The sequence below is a fragment of the Delphinapterus leucas genome, chromosome 12 (assembly GCF_059928025.1).
Source record: "Delphinapterus leucas isolate spDelLeu-1000000601 "Yukka" chromosome 12, BTC_Dleu_Yukka2, whole genome shotgun sequence".
Taxonomy (NCBI): domain Eukaryota; kingdom Metazoa; phylum Chordata; class Mammalia; order Artiodactyla; family Monodontidae; genus Delphinapterus; species Delphinapterus leucas.
Genome location: NC_143140.1, coordinates 76,761,479 through 76,782,415, shown reverse-complemented (window position 1 = coordinate 76,782,415; position 20,937 = coordinate 76,761,479). Strand labels below are relative to the sequence as shown.

The 20,937-nt window shown below is 38.1% G+C and overlaps 1 long non-coding RNA gene across 1 annotated transcript in view; it reads right to left on the bottom strand.

The window, feature by feature from the left end:
- Positions 1 to 1,905: 1,905 nt before the first annotated feature.
- LOC111169010 (uncharacterized) overlaps positions 1,906 to 20,937 on the bottom strand; it is a 129,229-nt gene continuing 110,197 nt past the window's right edge. The window contains exon 3 of the long non-coding RNA XR_002643133.2: positions 1,906 to 6,404. This is a non-coding gene — a long non-coding RNA (uncharacterized LOC111169010). The remainder of the gene's footprint in view (positions 6,405 to 20,937) is intronic.

The window sequence follows — 20,937 nt, the reverse complement described above, 5'->3', positions numbered from 1 at the left end:
AACAAAGAATTTTGTCCAAAAAGTTTTAGAGCAAGAAGAAAATTGATTAATTGTCCAGTTCAACCATGATCCAACACAATTTTCACACTGAAGAAATTAAATGCAGAGAGCTGAAAAGACCACACAGAATTACACAGTTAGTGTTAGGACTGATTCTAAAAACCATGTTAAACTTTAAATTGTTAAGGAAAATTTTATGTCTTAAAATCTATGATTTCAAAAATATCTTAGATGACAAGATTTGTCCTTAACAGACTGTAGAAGAGCTGATATAAAGTCATTCTGCAGATAAAAGGCAATCTCACTGATGAACTGCTCATCGGATAAGCCAACATTGTGTTTTATTCTCAGTTTGCTCTAGTTACAGGTATTTCATCCGAAGTATTGGCAGCACACCGTCTTAGCCTAAGTATGTATTTGCACAAAGACCTATAACTGCCCAAACACAGAGACCTCCTCCCACCATGATAAAGTACAGTTAACAGATAATGACATCCATGCCTTGGGTGGCGGTCAAGGTTTGGTGAATTAATAAAATTGCACAACTGGTTTCCATCTTTGCTTATTTCTAATCTTGTTTATCAGTATCAGAGTCCATGGCTCCCTTCTGATAAATTATAATTTATCAGAAATTTATAATTTCTGATAAATTGGGTAAGCTTATCTGTTATGGGCTGAATGTTTGTGTTCCTCCCCCAAAATTCATATGTTGAAATCCTAACTCCAAATGTGATGGTATTAGGAAGTGGGGCCTTTGGGAGGTCATTAGGGTCATAAGGGTGGAGCCCTCATGAATGGGATTAGTGCCTTACAAGGCACTGAAGAGACCAGAGTTCTCCCCTTCTGACACGTGAGGACACAGGCAAGAACAAGGAAGCAGGACCTCATCAGACACCAAATCTGTTGGTGCCCTGATCTTGGATTTCCCAACCACCAGAACTATGAGAAATCAATGTTTGTTATTAAACCACCTAGTCTATGGTATTTTTGTCATAGTATCTTGAATGAACTAAGACACCTATCTAAAATAGAAATTGTTTCTGAATATGGATCTTAATATAGCTGTAATAGTTCACATCTGGGCAATTCTCTCTTGTTAATGTTTTCAGGAATTTGGAGTAGACATATGTGAAACCATATCACATATAGTCAGGATCCCAAGGTAGACTTTTTTGGAGGCCTATAGAATATCATTCCAAAAGAACAAAGCAGCTACCCACAATTCTCATTCTCAATTCTCATAACCACTGAACAACTGACAGGCCTCACTGAGATACTCTTAACTGTCTTGCCTGGATCAAAACCACTGAAGCTGAAGCTGTTGTACTACACTTGCTAATCCCTGAACCAGGCAGCCCTCCCTCACTGTAAAAAAGATCTTTTTCTGGCTTCCTGCAGGCTCAAGAGGAAAAGAGTTCATTTAGATTTAGATAAGGCTGAGAATCCGCCTGAGCCCCAAAGCCACAGGAGGCTCTCCCCAGCTGAGGGCTCAGGCGCCTGCATCTCAGTGCCCCTGAGAAAAGGGGTCACAGCTCCAGCTGAGCAGGTAATATTGGCTCCTCTCCTTCTCTCCCTCCTCCAGGGCCTTGCCATTCCTGCCACATACTTTTTCAATATAGATCAAACACTTGTAATTCCATTTTTAGTTAAACTGTATTTTGTCAGCTCCCAGGTGTTTCCTCCCAGACACCAGTGTGGAAGTGAGCTTGTGATTTATCATCCGAGTCCTACACAGGATAACAGGAAAAAAGAGTTTCAGGAGCTGATCTTCTTTAGCGCAGTGCATTAAGGTGTCTGGAGGAAGAAATGCATGATCATTTAATATAAAGGAAATGGCCATTGGCCTTTGCATCTTTAACCTCAGGCTGTGCAGAAATCTGCCTCCACAGGCATGTGATGCCTACATTGTGTGAAGCCCAACACATGCTCTAAAAGGCCAAGAACCACACCTGTTTAGTTTCAAATGCTCTAATCAGCTAGGAAGACAGGAAGGAAGAAAAGAAGATGGGAGAAAGGAAGGAAAAAAGAAAGGAAGGGAAGGAAGGAAAGAGGGAGGAAGGAATGAAAAAGGGAAAGAAGGAGCTCACATTTTCATACAGTTCATTTATCTGACCTTTATGAAAATAATGGACCACTATGACAGGACCAAGCCAACTTGATACCTCTGCACCCTACTGAAGGGGAAGGAAGCTGACACGCTCTGAGGGCTTGCCGTGTGCTGGATGTCTCACATATTCTCTAATAAAAACAATAGCTTACATTTATTAAACTCTATGTCAGGCATTATTGGGATGTAATTTATGTACATTCTTTCATTTAATGCTTACAATCTTTCAGGTACTATTTTTATCCCCGTTTATCCCCAAACTAAAATTTGAACATAGAACACTACAAAATCAATCACCTTTAAGTTTAAAAACTCCTCACTGTCTTAAGAATATTTAGCCCTGTTTTAAAACAGAGCTAAACAAGAAAACTGAGATTGGATTTAGTTATCTAACTCAACGAAAATCAGGCTTCCACTGAGTGGTGGGAACAGGATCTGAGCCCAGTTCTATATGATGCCCAAAGCCCAAGTTCCATCCGTTGCACCATCTTAACTTCTTGAATTCCGACTGAAATCCATGTGTTTATAATCATCTAAAAAGTGCTGGGTGATGGAGCCTTTGAATTGCAGTGTTCTCACCCCACCCCTCCCCTCCTCTCCCCTCCCATATGGGAGTCTTACAAGGAGTTGAATTTTACCCTCACCTACATGGCACCCTCATTGCCACCACTCACCCTGCCTGTGTTCTGGCTCTCTGCCTCAAGACCACGAAATCCAGGATCCAAGGAAGGAAGGTACCAACAGTCATTCGGCAGTTTTGCCCTACACTAGATTCCAGACATGTATCAATCCTGGCATTCCTCATGCATTCATTCCATAAACATTTAATGATTATCTCAATATGAACTATGAAAGGTCTTAAGGCTACAAAGATGTGTGTAGTGGAGTGAGAGCTCCTGCCCACAAGAAAACTCAATGTCCACTATAGAAATAGACATGCTAACCAAACATTTATGAATAAATAAATGCCCTGGGGGGTTTAAATCAAGTCTAGATTCTATAAATTAGACCTAAATGGAAGTAGACCAAGAAGAAGTACTGAAGTTGTCTTACGGGAGTCCCAGAGAAGTTAGCAATTGGCCTGTCTTGAAGGAAAAACAAGAGTTTACCAGACCTAAAAGCAGAAGTAGCAGGCAGAAGCCCTAGCATGCACAAAGGCAGAAGTAAAAGAACACATACAATTCTGGAAACGACCATGGTTCCATGATGGGGGTGGGGTGTAGGGAGAGTGGCAGGATCTTGTGCTGTAAACAGGTTTTGACTATATTTTACAGGTCACAGAGTCATTAAACAATCTTAATTCCTGGTTGCAGCTCGAGAGGAATGATTCTATCGCTAGTCCAGCTTGAAGGTGCGACATAGGCTCCAAGAGACTGGGTGTTCCATTGCTATGTCTGCTTCATCTCCCTCAGATCTGAGCGGATGGAATGGAACCAGCCTTCCCAAGGCCTCTTGTCCCTCCAATATGCTAGAACATCCCAGCAAAGTGCTTACTTGCCATCACAGTTTCCCTGTCTCAGCTCTCCTCTCTCTCCCTCCTCCTGGCAACGTTTTGAATCTAAAATAGAATCAGCTTCTGCCTATAGTGAATAATTACAATAATAATGGTACTTCTAAGAGCTTTTTGTCTCCCTCCCCGCTTCTGTCCTATGGAGGCCCCAGGGGACTGATAAACTCAGCAAATTTACGTGATGTGAAAACCAAATCATTTATCCAAAAGCTGCCTAATGAGGTTACTTTGGAAAGGAACACTACTCATAAAACAGAAATCAAAATGCCAAAAGGCAGAGGAAGAAATGTTTCAAATAGTTGCATTCCTGACACCCACAGGCAAAGGAAATACAGGACAAGTGATACTTAAAGTTATCAAAAGCCATGATGTTATTTAAGGCAGATCATCACACAGGTGAGAATATAAATAAGAATAACTCTTTACATTTCCAGAGCAGCATAGTTCTTAGCTTTTCCCAAAATGTTTTCACAAATACCATCTCAGTTGAGACACACAGCTGTTGTGTAGAGGTTGCATGCTCAGAGAAACTAGGAGCCAGGTGTTTGAATAATTACCCAACTTCATGTGACCCGTAAATGATAAAGCCCGGATAGAACACACACCTTCTGCCTCATGGTCAGCATTCTTGTGATAAGCTGAATTTGATCCCCCCCAGCCCCCGGAAGAAGCTTCTATTATTCCACAAACATATGTTAGTGCTGATTATGTGCCAGTCAATATTCTAAGTGTTTAGGGATATTGACACATTTTACCCTGATAATAACCCTGAGGCCCAGAGAGATTCAGTAACTTGTCCAAGCTGCCATAGCAGAGCCAGGACTTGAACCCCTGTGGTTGGATCCCAGAAACCATGAGGTTATGCTGCTTCTCTGAGCCCATATTCATAATTTTTAAACAAAGAAAATGGTTCATCTCTAACTTATTATCTACTAACTTTCTAAAGGCTGACTGACTTTTTAGAGGTTCACTCTTTTATTTTTTTTAATTTATTTATTTTATCTTTGACCACATTGGGTCTTCATTGCTGTGCATGGTCTTTCTCTAGTTGCAGCGAGCGGAGGCTACTCTTCGTTGCAGTGCGTGAGCTTCTCATTGTGGTGACTTCTGGTTGTGGAGCGTGGACTCTAGGCACACGGGCTCAGTAGTTCTGGCTAGCGGGCTCAGTTGCTCCGCAGCATGTGGGATCTCCCCAGACCAGGGCTGGAACCTGTGTCCCCTGCACTAGCAGGCGGATTCTTATAGAGGTTCACTCTTGAAAGTTCTTCAAAGTCAGTGCATTTTAATGTCTTAGACCAGGGGTCTCAAAGCCCTTTCATGGGATCTGTGAGGTTAAAGTTATTTTTATAATAATACCAAACATTATTTGCCTTTTCACTCTCATTCCGTAGACAAGTGTACAGTGGAGTGTTCCAGAGGTTACCTAATGTGTGACATTGCAGTAAGTGGCATGCAGAAGCAGATATGATAATGTAACTCTCATCTATTAAGCCAGACATTAAAGTAATTGGCAAAAATGTAAAACAATTCCACTCTTCTCACTAAATTGTCTTACTTAGGAAAAGTGATTTTTCATTAAAAAAAAATATGGTAACGTGATGGATTTATTATTTTTCAAATAAGTTTATTTAAAATTTTTCATTTTTAATTTTTAATAAGGTAAATATTAAAAGATAACTCATATAAACAAGAACTTTTTGGGGTCCTCAATGATTGAAAAAGTATAAATGGCTCCTGAGACCAAAAAGTGAGAATTCCTGTCCTAGATTATTTAAAATCTACCATCATAGAACCTAGTAATGAAGAGGTTTAAGGTAAAGTTCAAGAGGTGTTAAATACTGTAACATTTGGAAGTGACATCTTCAATGTCATATTTACTTCTACTCATTCCTTTATTAATAAGTAAGGAAACCAAGGCCCAAATTGATTAAGGGCTTGTACATTTAGTACAAAACTGGTACTACAAACCACATTTTCATCATAAACTAATTCTTTTGAAACTTTTGTGGAATAATAAGTTTGAAGGCAGAGTGGGAAATTGGAAAATAATAGTAGGTAAAATGAAGCATATGGATAGTATTTTAGAGTTTTCAAAGTGCTTCTATTCTCATACACTCCAGCATACACTCACAATGTGATTCCTAGGCAGGATAGATAGCCCCATTTTTTGGTTGATTTTTAATTTTATTTTATTTTTCTCAGATAAAAAAACTTATTTAGGTTTAAAAGTGAAACAGCACTATAAGACTTTCAACTATGAACAGTGGTCCCTGTCTCACCTATCCCTACCCTTCATATCTTGTTCTCTAGAAGCAAATGCTTTGATCTCTTTGGGTTGTTTCTTGTCATATTTACAACCGTGTGTCTAAACTCTATACTTACACTTCTATTTCTTGGCTAGTTTATACTCTGTTATTTGACTTCCAACTAGAAAATTGAGGATTTAGCCCTTGTTTGGCTCACCTATTGCTTTATTAAAATCTACCCTCAAAACATAAAACCTTAATGCAGTCATGTATTATAATCTCTTCTCACAGTTGTGTGGTTCCACTGGACTCAGGTGGGCTCATCTAGGTGTCTCAGGGTCCTTCATGTGGCTGCAGTCAGATGGTGGCTGAGGCTGGATTCATCTTGAGGGAGTCGTCTTCTGCACTCACGTATCTAATTGTTGCTGCAGTGGCTAACATGGCTGAGGACTGCTCCAGCTGAGGCTTGTGGGCCTCTACATGGTCTCTTCAGCATTGTGGTCTCAGGGTAAGCAGACTTCTTAGATGGCAGATGAAGGTTCTAAAAGCAGGAATTCCAAGAGAAAAAAATCAAAGTCATGATCTTTTCCGACCTGGTTTTGGAAGTCACTCAGCGTCACTTCCACTGCATTTTGATGGTAACAAATGGGTCATGAGGCCAGAGGGGAATAAGACTCCATCTCTGCATGGGAGATTGGCAAGACCACATAGTAGCAGAGCACATGGATGGGAAGCATTGACAGGGGCTTCTTTGGAAAATGCAATCGGCCACAGCACTCTCATTCCAACTTCCACATCCCTCCTTCCCTCCTCCATCTTTTCAACATTCAGTGTTTACATTATTATTTAATCCATGTAAGTATTTTCCACAGCTGAGCCACATAGTATATAATGATTATGTCACTTTTCTTTTACATGATTTTATTTTTCTGGAAGCTAACAATTTGTAATTTTTCCTTTTAAAAATTTTTTTTAATTTCTGTGTTCCTATGACTAATTCTTTCCCAAATCTTCAACAGAACTAAAATTCACTACTCAGTGCAGTCATACACCTCAAGGAATCTAACACGTCCAGTTTTTTTTCCTTTTAGAGATTCTTCCTAGAGGTTTGGCCCTTCTGATCCAAGATGTGCTATGTGAGCTAGTCACTCTCTCTCTCCCTGATATGCAGTAGGCTACAAGGGGACTTCCACTAATCACTAACCCCTTTCCTTTCTCCCGTGTTGAATCATCTTTTTCATGGAGGATGTGTCTTCTTTGTTGATTTATCGAGTAATTGTTCTATTAACTTGACAAGAAGGGCTGTATGAGAGGTAAAATTTTTGAGAACTTGCCTATATGAAAATGAATTTATGTGACATTTACACTAGTTTTTCTGGATATAAAATTCTAGGTCAGAATTTTCACTTGGTGTCTATAAAGTCATTGTTCCATTGCCATCTAGCTTCAATGTATTGTTGAAAAGTCCGGTGTCAATCTGATGCTCAATCCTTTTTGCGAGACCTAGTTTCCTCCTTCTCTTTAGCTGTATTCAGATATTGTACGATGATGGAAGTCCTTTGTTATTCACTGTGCTGGGCGCACACTGGGTCCTTCCAATGTGAAATCATATTCTGTATTATTTCTTTGACAATCACCCCCAACCACCACTATCATTTTATTTATGATTTATTTTTAAAATTTCTGCTAATCAGATATTGTGCCTTCTTGACAGCTCCTGTAAATTTTTTCTTTCCTTAATTTCCATCTCTATATTTTAGCTCTACTTTCTGGAAGATCTCATCAACTTCTGCATTCCATTCTTCTATGGATCTCTTTGAAATTTCTACCATCATGTTTTTATTTTCTAAAAGCACTTTCTTGTTTCCATTTTTTTTTAACAGTATTCTCTTTTCAATTAATGGAAGCAATATCTTCTGTGAAGATTATCAAATACAGGTTTTTAGGTGACAGTAGTTTCCTATTCTTCTGAAATTTCTTTTTATTTATTTTAGTTTCTTTCATGTTGGAAGCTTTCCTCAAGAGTCTGGTGCACTTGGTTTTTCATTCATATTTAAGAATGGGGTACTACAGATTTAACAACTGCTTTTCTGATTGAGAAGAAATGAGGTGCTTTTCCAGGGGTGCTACCAAAGTGACCATATCTATTGGTCTTTTCTCCATAGCTAGTAAAGAAAAGCTGAAGGTCATAAGTCTGGTAGTCAGCACTTTGGGAACAGGGTACAGAGAAGATGAGATAGAGGAATTAACATCTCTATTGTAGACTTCTATTTTTTTAATCTATTTTTTAAAAAAGTGCTCGTAAATGAACCTTTAATTTGTTAAATAATAAAAATATAATCATCAGTAACGAAACAATTATGAAATTACTATCAAAGTACAAATTCAGCAAGTAAAAAACGTGTTTTAATATCAATCAATAGTTTGATTTTCTTTTACGTTTCAATCAAGATATATGACTAGGAGTAATCATTTTTTTTTAACACTGATACAATAGAGTTTAATATAGAATCCATATTCAAATTTCCACATTTGCCCCCAAATATTCTTTATTTTTTTTAACATCTTTATTGGAGTATAATGCTTTACAATGGTGTGTTAGTTTCTGCTTTACAATAAAATGAATCAGTTATATATATACATATGTTCCCATATCTCTTCCCTCTTGCATCTCCCTCCCTCCCACCCTCCCTATCCCACCCCTCCAGGCGGTCACAAAGCACCGAGCTGATCTCCCTGTGCTATGCGGCTGCTTCCCACTAGCTATCTACCTTACGTTTGGTAGTGTATATATGTCCATGCCTCTCTCTTGCTTTGTCACACCTTACCCTTCCCCCTCCCCATATCCTCAAGTCCATTCTCTAGTAGGTCTGTGTCTTTATTCTTTTCTTACCCCTAGGTTCTTCATGACCTTTTTTTTTTCTTAGATGCCATTTTTTGTGTTAGCATACAGTATTTTTTTTTCTCTTTCTGACTTACTTCACTCTGTATGACAGACTCTAGGTCCATCCACCTCACTACAAATAACTCAATTTCATTTCTTTTTATGGCTGAGTAATATTCCATTGTATATATGTGCCACATCTTCTTTAGCCATTCATCTGTTGATGGACACTTAGGTTGCTTCCATGTCCTGGCTATTGTAAATAGAGCTGCAATGAACATTGTGGTATATGACTCTTTTTAAATTATGGTTTACTCAGGGTATATGCCCAGTAGTGGGATTGCTGGCTCTTGTGGGAGTTCTATTTTTAGTTTTTTAAGGAACCTCCATACTGTTCTCCATAGTGGCTGTATCAGTTTACATTCCCACCAACAGCGCAAGAGGGTTCCCTTTTCTCTACACCCTCTCCAGCCTTTATTGTTTGTAGATTTCCATTCTGCCCTGTGTGAGATGATATCTCATTGTAGTTTTGATTTGCATTTCTCTAATGATTAATGATGTTGAACATTCATGTAAAAGCATGAAATTAGAACACTCCCTAACACCATACACAAAAACAAACTCAAAATGGATTAAAGACCTAAATGTAAGGCCAGACACTATCAAACTCTTAGAGGAAAACATAGGCAGCACTCTATGACATAAATCACAGCAAGATCCTTTTTGACCCACCTCCTAGAGAAATGGAAATAAAAACAAGAATAAACAAATGGGACCTAATGAAACTTCAAAGCTTTTGCACAGCAAAGGAAACCATAAACAAGACCAAAAGACAACCCTCAGAATGGGAGAAAACATTTGCAAATGAAGCAACTGACAAAGGATTAATCTCCAAGATTTACAAGCAGCTCACGCAGCTCAATAACAAAAAAACAAACAACCCAAACCAAAGATAGGCAGAAGACCCAAATAGACATTTCTCCAAAGAAGATATACAGACTGCCAACAAACACATGTAGACTTTTATTTAGCCCCTTGTTTATTAGCACTTTACTCCTGATTTTCAGTTTTCCAGGAGCTACATGCTATTGTTTTGTTTAGTTTGGAGTCTTTTTTCTCCTTTGTTTTTATTTGTTTGGTTTTTGGTTTTGCTTTATTTTTTAGATCAAATACATAGCTTGTTTTTTAATGCAACTGGAAAACGTTTAAAGTTATGCCAGCTCAATGCACAGTAGTTGTAGAGACAAGAATATGATTGAATGGACAAATCCTCTGATCCTGCACCTGAGTGACACTCTCATGAATCTATGATGATATCAAATCAAACTAATAAGAAAAACGTTTTTTTTGGAAAAAGGTACTTATTGTTTTTCACTATGATAAATGGCACAGAGGAGGAGGTAGATGATATAACATGAAAGGCTTCTGATGGCACTCGTTTTAAGAAATGAGCAATATAGTAGTCACAAGGGATCTTCCCAACAGAGACTTACAACAATCCAGCAGCTGAACTGTGGCTAAAGAGCCAGCTGGCCTTTGGCTCTATTTAATAATGTCTATTTGATAATGTAATTATTTCCTCACTAAGCTGAAAGTATCTAGTTGAGAAGTGGGAGAAAAAAAGAGAGGTACAATCAAATATTATTTTCTCCTCTGAATACTGACTTTACGATAAATTTTTTTTAATTGTTTTGTTTTGTTTTTGTTTTGGCCATGCCCCAGGGCTTGTGGGAACTTAGTTCCCTGACCAAGGATCAAACCGGAGCCCTCAGCAGTGAAAGCGCCAAGCCCTAACCACTGGACCGAGGAATTCCCTTTAAATTTGTTTTATTGCACTAATTAGATTAGACTTAGATTACACTAAGTGTACAACTCAACGAACTTTTCATGTGTGTATATACCTGTGCAACCACTATCTTGTCAAGAGAGAGAATATTCCCAGAGCCCAGCAATTTGCCATGTGCCCCTTCCTAGTCACATCTTCACTTAGAGGTAATCACTATGCTGACTTCTAAATCTATAACTTAGCTTTGCTTATTCTTGGACTTCATAAAAATATAATCACACAGTTTGTACTCTTTTGTTTCTGGCTTCTTTCACTCTTACATTATATCAATGAAATTTATCTATGTTATTATGTGTATCTGGAGTTTCTTCTTATTTTTTTTCTTTCTGTTTAGTGTTCCATTATATGAATATTCCACAATTTATTTCCATTCCCATTGATGGAGATTTTGGTTGTTGTTTCCAGTTAGGTTATTATGAAAAAAGCTGCTATGAACATTGTTGCACATGTGTTTTTGTGGGTACATGCATTCATTCTCTTGAGCATATCTGTAAGAGTAGCATTGCTGAGTCATAGGTTAGGCATATGTTAATTTTGGTGGGTACTGCCAAATCATACTCCAAATGCGACTGCTGTGCCCTTTACTCTCCTCAGCAATGTAAGAGAGTTTCAGGTACTCCACATCTTCTCTAATACCTTTAAAAAATATTTATTTATCATATGTTCCAAAATTAGTCTATCAATTGATTTTGTTCCATCAAATCTAAATTAAGACCAGTTGACTGAAATGTCCTGCTTTTAATGATTATTATAGGACAAGTCTGCCGTAATAGTACCTACCATCCACACTCTGATAGCTAGAGTTGTTTACAGTACTTCCTACATGACTTCTGGGGCTTTCCTAGGTCTGGCACTTTCTGCCTCCTCCCATTTTCAATGTTACTGCTAATTCCCTGAAGTGTCCTTGAACACTTTCACTTTGTGCTTTTCATAGAAGAACCTTTTGAGACGGAATCACAATCATTAAATCTAAATCACTACTGCTCAACAAGCAGCTTCGTATTTCTTGGCCACAAGCCAATTTTTTAAGTTGATTCGATTACTTGAAAGAATATGGAAGAAATTGTGATCTATTGACCAAATGAGAGAACGTAGTTCAAGTACAAAGAGCCTCATAACATTCAATAGGCTTTTTTTAATGTTAAAGGGGAATTATTCCTGTAAAAAGAGTTCAGCAGAGTGAAGATCTGTCCCATTATCTGGGGGAGATTATCTATTCCATGTTCAAACTGACTTCTTTCCATTGTTCCTCTTTTCCACTTTACATGTAAAACTGTAAACCTGAATTTAATTCCAATAAAGAGTCTCTTTATTTTTTTATTTAGGTTGAATAAGCTCATGAAGAGGGGGGCAGCTAATTGGATCAAAGTAAATTTAAAACATTATTGAGAAAAAGCTCTGTTATAGGTGAGCTGCTCTATCTTTTAAAAGTATATTTTATTAATATATTTGACATGTCCAAAAAGGGTCACACAGGTTATTCTTGAACCTATATGAATAACTGTAAATATTAAAAGGAAAATCTCATGGCAATATCAAAGTGTCACCAAGAAATGTGCTTGGTTATGTCTTTACAAGAGGTCAACTAACTCAAAAATTATGTAACAATACCCAGTTTGTGATCCTTGCTTTTAAGTTTAGCAATTTGATTTTGGCAGCACAAAGAGAGTAAATTCATCTCTTAGGACTAATTCATACTAAAGCAAGCTCACAAAAGACTTGTGCAAAAACCAGAATTATAGTTTATGAATTAAAAATGAGAAGCATAACTGTTTTAGTGCTTAGAACACATCAGCATTTTCAGTGCATTTTCTCCCAGTAGACACAAATGATAATCATGAAGCTGTCTCATGAGCAAGGGAGTTACAGTTAAACGTTTCAATGGCATCAGACTCTGGTAATTCAATGCATACATTTCCACGGGGAGAAGAGTGAAGGATACTTTGTCCAGGGCATCCCTTACTCTAGTTGTGCAAATAAAAATATCTACTCTAGCTAGCGTAGGCAGAAAAGCTATTTATTAAAGAGCATTAGTTAGTTTATGGAATCTTGAAAGGGCCAGAGACTTGGAGGCTATGAGCCAGGGGCAATACCAATCACACCGTGCAAGAGCTCTGATGATGTCATGGCTTCTGGCCTCGCTGAGCACACACACCGCTGCTCACACTGCAGATGCTGGGTGTGAGAATCTCACCCACTGATTCCCGAGCAAACAAAACAACTCCACTGCTTCTCACACCAGAAAATGGAACCTGCTTTTAGCACCTGCTTCGTCATGTTACATTCTTCCGATGCAAGCTTTCACGCAGATGCATTTAATTGGTGAAGCCAAGGTCACATGACTGCTGCAAGGAAGGCTAGGAAAGTGAAACATGGCTTATATCTCAGGTAGATGGGAATCATAACGTGGGACGTTCCCAAAGATCAGCAGGTGTTCAAAAGAAGTTGAGTAGCCATAAAGCATGACAAGTAGGGACTTCCCTGGCAGTCCAGTGGTTAAGACTCCATGCTTCCAGTGCAGGGGGCACGGGTTCAATCCCTGGTGGGGGAACTAAGATCCTGCATGCCACACAGTGAGGCCAAAAAATAAATAAAATAAAAAACCATGACAAGTGCCCTGTAGAGGACACTGCCAAAGTTTGTTTAATCCTGTGACTCTTTCCTCTGATATGCCAGAAATGCACCTACTATTGCAGTCAGGGAGGGGGTTATGGATGTGGCTGTATAAACATAAAATTTGTTGAATTTTTGGATTAAGATTGGTACACTTTATATATGTTATAGCTCAATTTCAAATTATAAATGATAAGCAAGGAAAAATACGCTTTAATATTTAAGGACTGGATATCATTTCACCATGACCCTTTATTAATTTATTCCTTAAGCGTTTAATGTTTATTTGCCCATATTTTTCTAATATTATATGAGGAAAGTAAGCTCTGGTACATCTTTGGGCGCAAGGCTTATTCCATGGGAGACATTATTAGAAGTGAAATTACTGGTGAGACATAATGAACATTTTTAAATCTCTTAGTGCATATTGCTGAATTACCAGAAAAGTTATACCAATATATATGGCCACCATCAGTACCTGGGTGTGATTTTTTCATCCCCCTCAGCAGCTTTCTGAGTTACCATCTATCCTATCTTTATAAAATTGACTGACCAAAGAAGTTCTCTCCTTGTTTTAATCTGCACTTCTTTGATAACCAGTGCTGTAAACATTTGTGAATGAATATGAATATGAATATGAATGTGAAAGTGCTTTCTTTACCGTCAGTACATGCCACCCAGAGAGCAGAGCACAGCCACACTTAGGTCACTCATTCTATTCTTGTGAGATGGTTTATACAAATCTTAATAAGAGAAAGAGAAGAATGGTATAATCTGTTCTTTAGGCTTCATTGTGTCGTAAAAATTTTCAAGTATGTGCAATTTCATATCACTGTTGGAGGACTGAGGAAACCTAACTCCAGTGCCAAAAAAACCCAACCAACCAACCAAACAAACAAAGAAAAGGAAAGTTGTATTTGATGACATCGTTGTTTTTTTGGGTCCTTAAAGAGGGAAGCAGGTTCCTTTGGAGGAGAAGCTGAGACCACAGTTTCACATGAGATGGAGGAATAAATCCCCAGATTTCCTTAGACATTTAATAGAATTCCAGGAAAAAGTTGCCATCAGCAGAGAGCTCTGAAATCGATTCAGGTGATAGTTTATTTTAACTTAATATCATATTGGGGAGAAAATCAAATAACTTTATCGAATAACCCTTCAAACTGATGTCTGTCTCGTAGCTCTTACACTTTCATCTACTTCCCTGTAAAAAGACTCTATTAATTAGGGGCTTGGCAAGGAAAAGAGACACTCTTTGCTATTTAAACAAAAATAAAAATTCCCGAAACAGTTATTCTCACCTATAAATTTTTCCTAAAACGTTACTTTCATTTGTCAAGTTCAAAAAAAAAAGCTATACGAATTTAAACTGTAGTAGTATTATAACATTAATTCAAGAAGGATTTATACCTTTAAAATAGTGAGTCCTTCCATCTAGCTAAAAAGCCAATCTTCTTTCATACCTTTCTTCAGCTTTTGTAATTTTCTTCATATGAGACCTACACATTTCTATTAGTTAATGGGTTTGGGGTGCTATAGTAAATGGAATTTTTTTTCCATTATGTTTGCTTACCAGTTGTTGCTGGTATAGAGAAGTACTGACTTTTGTGCATTTCTCCTGATTCAGATGCCTTCTGAACTCCCATTAATTTAAAATCTTTCAGTTGATTCACTTGGATTTTCCAAGAAATTTTCGATGTATTGATGCTGAAGGCAGGCCATTCTACTGCTATAAGATGACTTTGCCTCACCCTGATCTGAGCCTTTCCATGCTCATTTTTACAACAGTCTCATTTCAAACTTAGTTGGCCCTCGTGCCTACTCACAATGAATGCACATGTGCGTGTACACACACACACACACACACACACACACACACACACACACACAATCTTGCCCAAACAATACTGAAGAGATTTATAACATGACATCATCAGGAATATTCTTTATCCCCATAGGGCCCAGCTTTAGGTAAAGCTTGATCCAACAGCCCTGACACTTTCACCAAGGCCCTAGTTTCTCTGTCTCCCTGCTCTGCATAGTGTCTGGTTTACCCCCCGCACTGAGACACCCACTCCACCTTCCAAGAGCTCCAAGTTTTCTTCCTGTGGAAGCCAAAGCCAAAAGCAAAGCAAAACAAATTAAAATTAAAAAAAAAATACCAATAATAAAAGACACAGTATCAGTTCTGGAACTTACTTTCTTACATTATCCAAAGGAGACAGAAAGAGAAGGAGTTTCTTTCTTATAGAAACTTCTCCCTCGTGGCTGCCTCAACAAACATCTCACATCTAATTCTGTCCACGGGTATGACATGAATATCCCTGATCCAGTCACTCTACTGAGGGAAAGAGACACACTGGTAGATTCAAGACAGTCAAGACCCATCCCTGGAGACAGCAGTGAGGTCAAAACCAACCCCTGATGGCTAAGAATGGGGAGTGGTGGCCAAAGGAAAAATAAGAGCGAGGACGAGTGCTGGGCAGCAGACAACAGATATTCACCACAGATGGTAGGTGCTAGCTACAGGTTCTTTTGGTTCCTATACCCTACAAATCTATACTTACCTAGTGCATGCTGTCTTAAGGCAGCATCCCTCGCAAAAATTAAAGCTCCCAATCAGTGCCCAACCAGCATTAATCCATAGCTCCTATGATTTTACCCTGAACAGAACCACAGTATCAGGATGTGTGTATGACTTCCCAACTCCTGTCTCCCCTCTTCTGAGGAAGTGAAGACAGGCTTTATAACCAGAGGGTCTTTGGATCAGCTCCCTACTAAAGCCTCAGACTGAAGCACTATCCCTGGTTTGCCACAGTTCCCAAAGAACCCAGAAGGGAGAGTACCAATAACCCAATGAAAAGTCACCACCTGCCACTGAAAACCCAACTCACAAACAAATAATCACCCTCTTCCCTGCTCCCCATGGAATGCTTTTCCTTGTAAAGAATAAATTTGCTCTTAAATAAGAGTGCGGTCTTGCTCATCATACTCATGCTCAATTGCTACCTTTGCCCTGGAAGATGCCACCCATTCATTCCAGAAGCAGCTATTTCCCCTGTGATACAGGACTCCACTCCTCTAGACTCTGCATCTTGCTTTCAGATCTGATCATTTCCCACCAAGTTGCGCAGCTGATTCTAGACAGGCCTTATCTCAGGATGCTTGCCTGATTCGTCTGTCTTCTCTATAATACTTTTGACAATGCTATAAACATTCTATGCACTCAATAAATATCTTTAATGACTTGAGAATTTTATTCCCTTGGAAGAACTATATATCCCTTGAAGTGGAACAAAGCAAGCTGAGACTGTACACATTTCCATGGAATACAACCCATATTAGTCATTTCTCAGTAAACTTCCTCTTAGATTTTAACATGCAAACTTCATAAAACCCATGTATATTTAAATACAATGTTCTCCTGTCAATAATGATAAAGGAAAAAATGTACGTCACCAAACTTCAGTGCAACATTATTACGAACATGTCATGCAGGTAAAAGTCTTAAGTTACATACAAAATACAACATCACACAGAGTATAAAGAGTGTGGGAATATCCCAGCTGTTGCTGGTATAAGAAAGTGGATCCTAAGAGAGGATCATAGCGCCAGGGGTCATGAAGATGCGATGACAAAGATTATGCTGGAACACACTGGCGATATGACAAGAATCTGGTGAAAACCTTTTTAAGAAAAAATTAAGCAAAGTTGGTTGTTTTTAGTGTTTCTGCATCCTAAAGCCTCAACCAGCGCCTTGAAGACTAATCAGTCTTCTGCTTAGGAGCCTTTAGAAAACCCTCAGAAATGTGGCGCCCCTCTACAGTTCCTCTCATTCTGATAGTCTGCCTGAGGCTGCCCTTCTTTCACCCAGTCAACGCCAACTCCTTACAGCACCTCCTTTCATAACCCTTGACAAACAACGGCTTCAACCCTTCTCCCCAATTCCATTCTCAATTTTTTTCAGCCTGCAGATGACAAAGAGTTCATTACAAGAAATGAACTTTTTCTTGTAAATTTTTATTAGCTTTTTCCCTAACAACTATATTTATTGCTGTGTATCCATTTCTATGCCCTATCATAAACATAATATTTAGGACATGGAGTAAAAACTGTACATGTTACTGCATAAAAAGCATTATTAATAGTCTTACTAAGTGTTTGCTGATCAGAAAGGGATGGTTAATTTTTTACTTCCTAACATGGTAGTTACTTCTACCTAGACCTTTTACTGGGTTTTAGTTACATTTAGGAAATTGGCTGGTTGTTTTGTGTTGACATGTAACGGATTATAATTTTTCTCCTTTTAAATGATGAGCAGTAGGATTTGGTAAGCGTTTTCATGCAAAATGCCTGATTTTCAGGAACAGATTCTTATAATTACCATTTCGTTATATTAGACTGGACAAAATAATTTTTCAGCACTTTTGAAGTTTCTACTATACTCAAAGCACTGGGCTGGGTGATATAGAGAAATCAAGGCGATCATTACATGATTCCCCCACCCTCAAACAGCCTCAGAATAGTAGGGGAGATAAACATCTATTCATCAAACTACAATACAGGTCTAATTGTGGAAAGCAACAAAACTGAAGCAGAAACAACGCTCTGTGTGAGCAGAGAGGTGCATTAATTCCAACTGGAACAAAGGATGGAGATTTGACAATGAAGCTTAAAACTATCAAGTTAAAAAAGAGAGTTTACAAGCATTAAGAAATGTGTTTGTGCATATTAATCACAGCATTAGGGCTCTAAAGAGAATGGCAAATATGTCAAATTCTGACTTATCCCCTCAGCAGTAGGGATGAGGTACAATTTTGCATTGTTGGTGAAAAGGAAAGTCTATTAAGAAAACAAATAGGGTAAGCAAGAATATGAACGAGACATCTACTTCCTAAGCAAATAAGTGCTTGGATTATTTTACAATTATACATTAGTCATATGACCTTGAGCAAGAACTTAACTCTGTTGGCTTCATTTTTCTCATATGTAAAACTGGGACATGAATTAAATGATTTCTGAATGTCTCATAAAGTCAAAAATGCTATAATTATATAATTTGCATACAATTCAAATTATTCAGTGCCTGCCATGTATACGATGCCATATGCACTGGAAAGTATTAAGTAAACATAATGCACAACCTCTGACTTCAGAAACATCATCTTTTTGGAGAGGTCCATCAGTGTCAGGATCTGTGTGCCCAAGTGCCAAAAGGCAAGCCACAAATAATAAGCAACTTGGGAACTGAGAGAGCAAGAGGGTCTTGGAGCCAATGGAAGCAGCCGGCGAGGGCAGGGAAGGACTTAAAATATGCCACAAAAGTTGTTTGGATTTGAGGAGAAAATTAAGAGGAAGAAGCCACCAAACTTCTCTACCTACCTCCCACCCCTGACTAAAGGCAACCCCAAAGGGGGTGTACAGGAATCATTAGAGCTCCAGATCACTGTTTGGAAAATACTACTTTATCATTCAGCAGTTAGCTACTAAATGCAAATATCTAGGCCATGCATTAGAGCAACTGGTAACGGCTGGTTTTCAAGGCTTCTATAGTATGTTAACTCACATTTTGTTATTTCTGTGAGTACTGTTCTTAGTTTTATGTGGTCATCAATTCAAACTGTGAAAATAAATCTACAGTCTGAGCAATAGCAGTAATGATGAAAACCTTAATACCTTATTCCTAGTGTTTATTATTAATAACGGTTGGGTCTGGACCTAAATGTAAGGCCAGACACTATAAAACTCTTAGAGAAAAACATGGTCAAAACACTCAATGACATAAGTCACAGCAAAATCCTTTTTGACCCACCTCCTAGAGAAATGGAAATAAAAACAAAAATAAACAAATGAAATGAAACTTAAAAGCTTTTACACAGCAAAGGAAACCATAAACAAGACCAAAAGACAACGCTCAGAATGGGAGAAAATATTTGCAAACGAAGCAACTGACAAAGGATTCATCTCCAAAATTTATAAGCAGCTCATGCAGGTCAATATCAAAAAAACAAAAAACCCAATCCAAAAATGGGCAGAAGACCTAAATAGACATTTCTCCAAAGAAGATATACAGATTGCCAACAAACACATGAAAGGATGCTCAACATCACTAATCATTAGAGAAATGCAAATCAAAACTACAATGAGGTATCACCTCACACCAGTCAGAATGGCCATCACCAAAAAATCTACAAACAATAAATGCTGGAGAGGGTGTGGAGAGAAGAGAACCCTCTTGCACTGTTGGTGGGAATGTAAATTGATGCAGCCACTATGGAGAACAGTATGGAGGTTCCTTAAAAAACTAAAAATAGAACTCCCACACGACCCAGCAATCCCACTACTGGACATATACCCTGAGAAAACCATAATTCAAAAAGAGTCATGTACCACAATGTTCATTGCAGCTCTATTTACAATAGTCAGTACATGGAAGTGTTCATCAACAGATGAATGGATAAAGATGTGGCACATATATACAACGGAATATTACTCAGCCATAAAAAGAAACGAAATTGAGTTATTTGTGTTGAGGTGGATGGACCTAGAGTCTGTCATACAGAGTGAAGTAAGTCAGAAAGAGAAAAACAAATACCATATGCTAACACATATATATGGAATCTAAAAAAAAAAAATGGTTATGAAGAACCTAGGGGCAGGACAGGAATAAAGACATAGAGAATGGACTTGAGGACAAAGGGAGGGGGAAGGGTAAGCTGGGACAAAGTGAGAGAGTGGCATGGACATATATACACTACCAAACGTAAAATAGATAGCTAGTGGGAAGCAGCCGCATAGCACAGGGAGATCAGCTTGGTGCTTTGTGACCACCTAGAGGGGTGGGAAAGGGAGGGTGGGAGGGAGGGAGATGCAAGAGGGAAGGGATATGGGGATATATGTATATGTATAGCTGATTCAATTTGTTATAAAGCATAAACTAACACACCATTGTAAAGCAATTATACTCCAATAAAGATGTTTAAAAAAAAAGAAGGAAAATTAGGCACATAGAAAAATATAAGGTGATAATTAACTCAAGGAAAAACCAAAAGCTGTACCACAAAGTAAACTTTATTATAGTATATCTAGCTCTAAAGTGATTGGTATTGAAACAATCATAATGATATAAACACTGATTACTGATTTATCTAAGATCATGATACAACTATTTGAAAGGATGGGAAAGAGGAATCAGGTGGCAGGTGTCCATTAAATCCTTATCTATCATAAAGGGAAGGCAATTAGGACTCAAAGTCACTCATGTGGAATATAAAAAACTGATAAACAATAAGTAAATGAACAAACCAAACAAAACAAACACAGAGATACAGAGAACAGAGAAGTGTTTACCAGATGGGGAGGAGCTGGGGTGGAGGAGGAAGAAATGGGTAAAAGGGATCAACTGTATGGTAACAAACAGAAACTAAATCTTTGGAGGCAGCATGTTGTAGGGTATACAGAAGTAGAAATATAATGTTGTACACATGAAACTTATATAATGTTATAAATCAGTGTAACCTCAATAAAATAATTTTTAAAATAAAAAATAAAAATAAAAAGATAATGGTTGTATCTGTTCAATGATTCATACACCTTCCTCCCTGAGTGCTCAAGGCTGCCATTAGCTCATTATCACAGGTATTGTCACTGGGCATAGTATTCTATGAAGTGTAATGGTGTTCTGATTATTACATTGTGGCATGTGAATAATGCACTCCATCATTTCATAGG